The sequence below is a fragment of the Pteropus medius genome, unplaced genomic scaffold (genome assembly GCF_902729225.1).
Source record: "Pteropus medius unplaced genomic scaffold, Ma_sr-lr_union100, whole genome shotgun sequence".
Taxonomy (NCBI): domain Eukaryota; kingdom Metazoa; phylum Chordata; class Mammalia; order Chiroptera; family Pteropodidae; genus Pteropus; species Pteropus medius.
The window spans coordinates 4,901,993-4,908,290 of NW_024353517.1; the positions used below are offsets into that span (position 1 = coordinate 4,901,993).

General features: G+C 35.5%; 1 pseudogene; it reads right to left on the reverse strand.

Moving 5' to 3' along the window:
• Positions 1–5,487: 5,487 nt before the first annotated feature.
• On the reverse strand, positions 5,488–5,606 carry LOC120593097 (uncharacterized; annotated as a pseudogene).
• Positions 5,607–6,298: the final 692 nt, after the last annotated feature.

Here is a 6,298-nt window from a genome sequence, read left to right on the forward strand (position 1 = left end):
CTCCCCACCAACTTGGGAACAGCCAGAATAAGTAATTATCTCTAGGTGGTGGTGAGGGTCCCAGGAACAAGAGGAACAGTGTGTCTCTGCAAATCCCTAAGCCTATGACAGGGACAGGGTGGGCAGCAGGCTGTGTTATCAGCACCGGAAGGGAGATAAGAAAAACAAAGTAGCAAACCTCACGCTGCTTTCCTTGGAAGCTGGTTGGCTTGCCTTAAGCCTGGTATGCTATTTAACTCAACACAGCTGCAAACTAACAAGATTAGAAATGAATTATAGATTTCCTTTTAAAATAGAACATGAAACAAAAGCATTTTTTTTCACTGTGGACAAATGGAAGTGACTGCTCAAGGAAAACAATTCCAACAGACCAATTTCTTTCATATTAGTTAGCTAAATTACCTGTTTAAAACGCAAACCACTGAACCTAGAAAGGCCTTTAGAAATATTGCAATGTTCTCATATTATGGATGAGGAAGCTGAGACCTAGGGAAGACAAAAGATTTTCCCCAAATCACACAGCACTCCAGTGGAAAAGCCGGAATCTATAACTGTTTCCTATCCCCTGGGTCTTATTGTATGCGTATGATGTGGAGAGAAGGAAACATCAGTGGGTCACAGTCTGAATACTTGGGCTCCAGCTTTTATTAAAGGACAAACTGTGTGCTTTGGGGAAAGTCACTTCTCCCTGCTTCACCTTCCCCATCCATTAAATAATAGGTTTTGGATTAAACGACCCATTAGATTTCCCCCAGTTCCAAAATTAACTATGACTTCAGTACATGATAATAATAAACAAACAAAAAAATAAAAATGCATAGAATTCATACTATATATCAGACATTATTCTAAACATTTTTTTCACATGTCTCACTTAATTTTAACACCTTATAAAGTGGGCAAGTGTATTACAGATATTTACATATGAGAAAACTGAGACTCAGGTTAAGTAGCTTAGAGTTACACGACTGGTATGTGGTGACAGTGGAATCTGAACATCTGCCTGTCTGACTTCAGAGGTGGAGATTATAAGGTTGACAAATGTTGAAATGTTAGTTCTGTCCAGTTTTTCTCGGCACTGAGACCTCATCTCCATCTACACAGAGATCGTTCCCATTTGGAACACTCAGATGATGGTAGAGTAAAACTGCCTATTTGTAGCTTATACCCATTGATCCCATGATGCTTTGAGACCACCAAGAAGTCTAACACTAATTCTATAAAACAGTTCTTTAGATTAGGGAGGATCACTTTTATGACCCTTATTCTGAGAATCTTCTCTAAATTAAGATTTCCTATTACCTCCCTGGTTCTTTGTTTGGAACTGCTTTCAACTTCCCCATTACCCCACCAGAGTGCCTCTTCCCATAATCCACATATCTCACACTTTCAACTTAGAGTATTATTACTGATTGAATGCCCAGTATTAGTAAAAAGGGTGCAAGCAAAGATGATTTTTGTGCAAATTTGAACAGGGAATTTTATTTTGAGCCATAATAGAGTCACAGGAGCCTAATTGCCCTCCCATCTTGAACAATTTTTTAAAAACAGGGCAAAATAAGCTAAAGAAAGGAAATAATAAAGATCAAAGTTAAAATATATGAAATAGAAAACAAGATAATAATAATAATAATAGAGAAAATCAATGATTTGAGAAGCTTACTAAAACTGATAAACCTCTAGACATATTGATCAAGAATAAAAAAGGAAGAATATAGAAATAACATATCGAGAGTGAAAAAAGGGCATCACTATAGATTTTATTGATGTTAAAAGGATAAAAAGTATTATGAAGAACTTTATGCCAATAAATTTTACACATTATTTGAAATTGACAATGTCTTGAAAAACACCAGCTATTAAAGTTCACTAAAAAAGATAACTCGGATATAGCCATATTAATTAAATAAATTGAGTAATAATTAATAACCTTTCAAAACAAAAAGAAATCACCATACTCAGGTGGTTTCTCTGGTGGATTCTACCAAGCGCTAAAAAAAAGAATGATACTGATTTTCCATAATCTCTTCCAGAAAATAAAAGCAGAATGAATACTTCCTAATTCTTTTGTTTGAGGACATGACCGTCCTTGATACCAAACTGGACAAAGATATTACATAAAAAGAGAACTGTAACCCAATGTCCTTCCTGACTCAAAAATTCTTAATAAAATGTTAGCAAATTTAATTTATAGAAAGAGGTTAACACATCATGATTAAGTGAAATTTATCACAGAAACACAAGATTCCTTTAACATTTACCTTATAACATTTGAAAATTAATCAGTGGAATTTACCATATGAATAGACTAAAAAAAAAAAAACGTATGATCATCTCAATAGGTACAGGAAAAGCATTTGACAGAATCAACGTCTATTCATGATTTTAAGCTCCCAGCAACCTAGAAATGAAATGAACTTGTTCGACCTGATAAAGAGCATCCATAAAAAAAAACTTGTCTACATCCATACCACTTTGAACAAGTCCGATCTCATCTGATCTCAGAAGCTAAACAAGGTCGGGCCTAGTTGGTGCTTGGATGGGAGACCACCTAGGAAGACCAGCTGCTATAGGTGTAAAAATAAAAAATAAGGGATTGTAAGCTGACAAGGTCCTTGCAATCTGTGAGGTCAACTAAGGGTTGCCTTGCTTAAAAAAAAAAACTTAACAACTAACATCATACTTAATAGTGAAGACTGAATGCGCCTCCCCTAAGATTGGGGGAAAAAGGCAAGAACACCTGTTCTCAATGCTTTTTCTCAACATTGTACTGAAAGTACTAGCCACTGCAATAAAGCAAGAAAAATTTCCATACAAATTGGAAAAAGAGAAAATAGTCATTATCAGAAAATGGCATACTGTATTTGTAGAAAATCCTAAAGAGTATCCAAAACAGCTACAAGAACTAATAGGTGAGTTTATCAAGTTTTCAGAATATATGTTGAAAATATAAAAATTAATTGTTTACAGGCAATAAAAATTAATTATACAGAAGCAATAAACAATCATAAAATAGAATTAAAAACAATGTTATAATATCATCAAAATATAATTCATAATAAATTTGACAAAAGACGAGCAAAGTTTATACACTGAAAACTACAAAACACTAATGAGAGATGTGAGAGAACACCTAAAGAAATGGGATATACCACACGCATAGATTGGAAGACAATATTTTTAAGAGATTGATTTTTTCTATACTTATACATAGATTCAAAGTAATTTAATCAAAATCCCAGCAGACATTTTTTAAATGCAAATATAAATTTTCAAGCTGATTCCAAAGTCTACATGACAATCCAAAGCACGCATAATGGCCAAAACAAATTTGAACAAGAAAACAGTTGTAGAATTTATACTACCTGATTTCAAAACTTATAAATCTATATAGTCAAGATGGTATAGATTTGCCATAAAGTTATAGAAACCTATCAATGTAATAGAATAGAGTACAGAATTACACCTACATGTAGATATATGGGCAATTGATTTTGACAAAAATGCGAAAGGAATTAAGTGGGGAGGAAGATGCATTTTCAACACATTGTGCTGGCATATTTTGATAGCCAATTTGATAGCCACAATGAGATATAACTACACATTACATTGACTAAAATGGATAAAATAATAATTAAAAAAAGAAGAAAAATTCAATGTTGATGTAGATGTGGAGCACCTGGAACTCTCATGTACTGATGTTGGGAATATAAAATAATACAACCACTTTGAGAAATAGCTGTAATTTCTTAAGAAGTTAAACATACACCTACCAAACAGCCACTTGACTCTTATGTATTTATCCAAGAGAAAAGAAAGTTATATTCACAAGAAGAATTATAAATGAATATTCATAGCAGTGCTATTCATATCAGCCAAAAATTAGAGTATAACCAAATGTCTGTCATTAGGGCAGTGTAAATAATATGTGGCAAATCCATACAATAGAATGATACTCAGCAATATAAAGAAACACTCTTGGCATATGCCACAACATAGATAAATTTCAAAATAATTACATACAGCGTATGAGAAGCCAGACAAAAAAGAGTACATAGCGCATGATCCCATTTGCTTAAAATTCTGGAGAATGCAAACTAATCAATAGTGACAGAAGGCAAATCAGTGGTTTCCTGCAAATAAGAGTAGAGAGGAAGATATATTACAATACAGCATGAAGAAATTTGGGGGCATGATGGAAATCTTGTAATCTTAATTATGATGTGGTTATAGGGTATATACATATGTCAAAAGATGTCTAATTTTTCACATTAAATGTGTGTAGTTTATTGAACATATATCATACCTCAATAAAGTTACAATTTTTTAAAGAAAAGAGGAAAAGAAGACTAAATTTTATAACAGGGAGCTTGATGGACTCCTCTATGAGGAAAGCACATGAAAGGCAAAGACATTGAGGGACTGGTGGGGAGAAAATTCAAGAAAAAGCCATGATATATTAGGCTCAGGGTTTTAAATCAATGGCATTCTGTCAACCATCTTTTAAGTCCTAGGTTGATTCAGATTGGCATTCTGGACGAGATAATCTGAGAAGAGTCTTAAGTGGTGGTTTTAGAGTGTAGGCTACAATATGACACATGCTGCTTGAGCAGAGTATAAGAAGAAAAAAACATGAAATCGTGGGCTTAAAAGTATCATCTTGTCACGTGCTCCACCTCCAAGCAGAGTTTATATCAGAGACATTTAGAAAAAAATAGCTATTCCATAGTCCATTTCTCAAAACTGTGATCATCATATTGGGAAATACCTAGCCACCCAGCCAGAAGCCTTGGATTCAACTTTGCCACCTCTCTCCCCTCACCCCTGTGGCAGCCATGGAAGAGATCTTTCTAAATCTCCCTTTAAGAGACAGTCAGCTTCAAAGAGTACAGTTAGCTGACAGACTCCACCTGCAGCGTCTTTAGGTCCATCGCAATATTTAAGCTGAGGCCATTCTCTGGCAGCTTGTAGTCAATGAATGAACCTAACCATTTCTGCCCAATGTGGGATTCCCTGTTGGAGAATCCTGGGGTTGGAGCTGTCTGATGGGTTGGTCAAAATGTTCTCAGAGCTTCACCAAAATCTGAGTCTCCTCCTACCCAATCATCCTTCCTTCTTTCTCTCTTTTCACAGATATCAGACCTTCATTATGGTCTGAAGGCTTTCTCTACCTACTTCTGTTCTCTTTCCTCTTAATCTTTTATGGGAGCTGCCTTTAACACATCTTTTGGACTTCCTTGACATCGGCTTTCTGGAGAACCTGAACTGGCATGGACATTCCTTCCCATTATCTAAGTCTCCAGGTTCTATGAAGTCTACCTTCACTAGCTCTATTTCTTTTCTTTTCTTTTTTTTTTTTTTTTTTTTAGGTGAGGCAACCCTTGGTTAACCTCACAGTTTGTAAGGACCTTGTCAGCTTACAATCTCTTATTTATCTATCTATTTATTTATTTATTTATTTATTTATTTATTTAGTAAGATTTTTTACACCTATAGCACCTGGTCTTCCTAGGTGGTCTCCCATCCAAGTACTAACCAGGCCTGACGCTACTTAGCTTCCGAGATCAGACAGGATCAGGCTTGTTCAGGCTGGCTTGGCCATAGACACGTCCCTCGCTCTTGAGAGTGAAGTTTCCTCTTCTTCAATTTCACTGCCATTGTCCTAAGTCAGGCTGCCCTAGTTCCATTGCTCAAGAACTTGCCTAAAAATGGTCAGACATCAGACTTAATTTCCAGTGCAAGTGTCACTTTAGGAACAGAGTTTGTTCTTGTGGCCTGAATATCCAAAAAAGAGGGCTATATTTTCCCAAAGAACAGAATATAATTTAGAATGGGGCTGTGAAGTCTGACTGCTAAGACTTGCTCTGATAACTAACTGGCATCTAATGTTCCATGCTCAAGAATCACTTTACTTCTTTTTATCTGAAACAAGAAATGTTTAATCACAGTTTCTGCTCTTCTTTGCAAATAGGGAGGCTGGTAAAAATCTCATTGGTAAAGCGCTATGAACTCCTTAGAAGCTCTGATAATCTCCTATCTGTGGATCAAGATGCTGACCTGCCACTATTCCCAAATGTTCCTTTCATATTGACTCTTATTTGGATACTTTGGGAATGGTGGCAGGTCAGCGTCTTCATCTATAGATAGGAGATTATCAGAGCTTCTAAGGAGTTCATAGCGCTTTACCAATGAGATTTTTACCAGCCTCCCTATTTGTTTGTGTTTAAAGTCCTCTAATCTTGTCTGTCTTTGTTTGTGTTTAAAGTCCTCTAATCTTGTCTGTCTTTGTTTGTGTTTA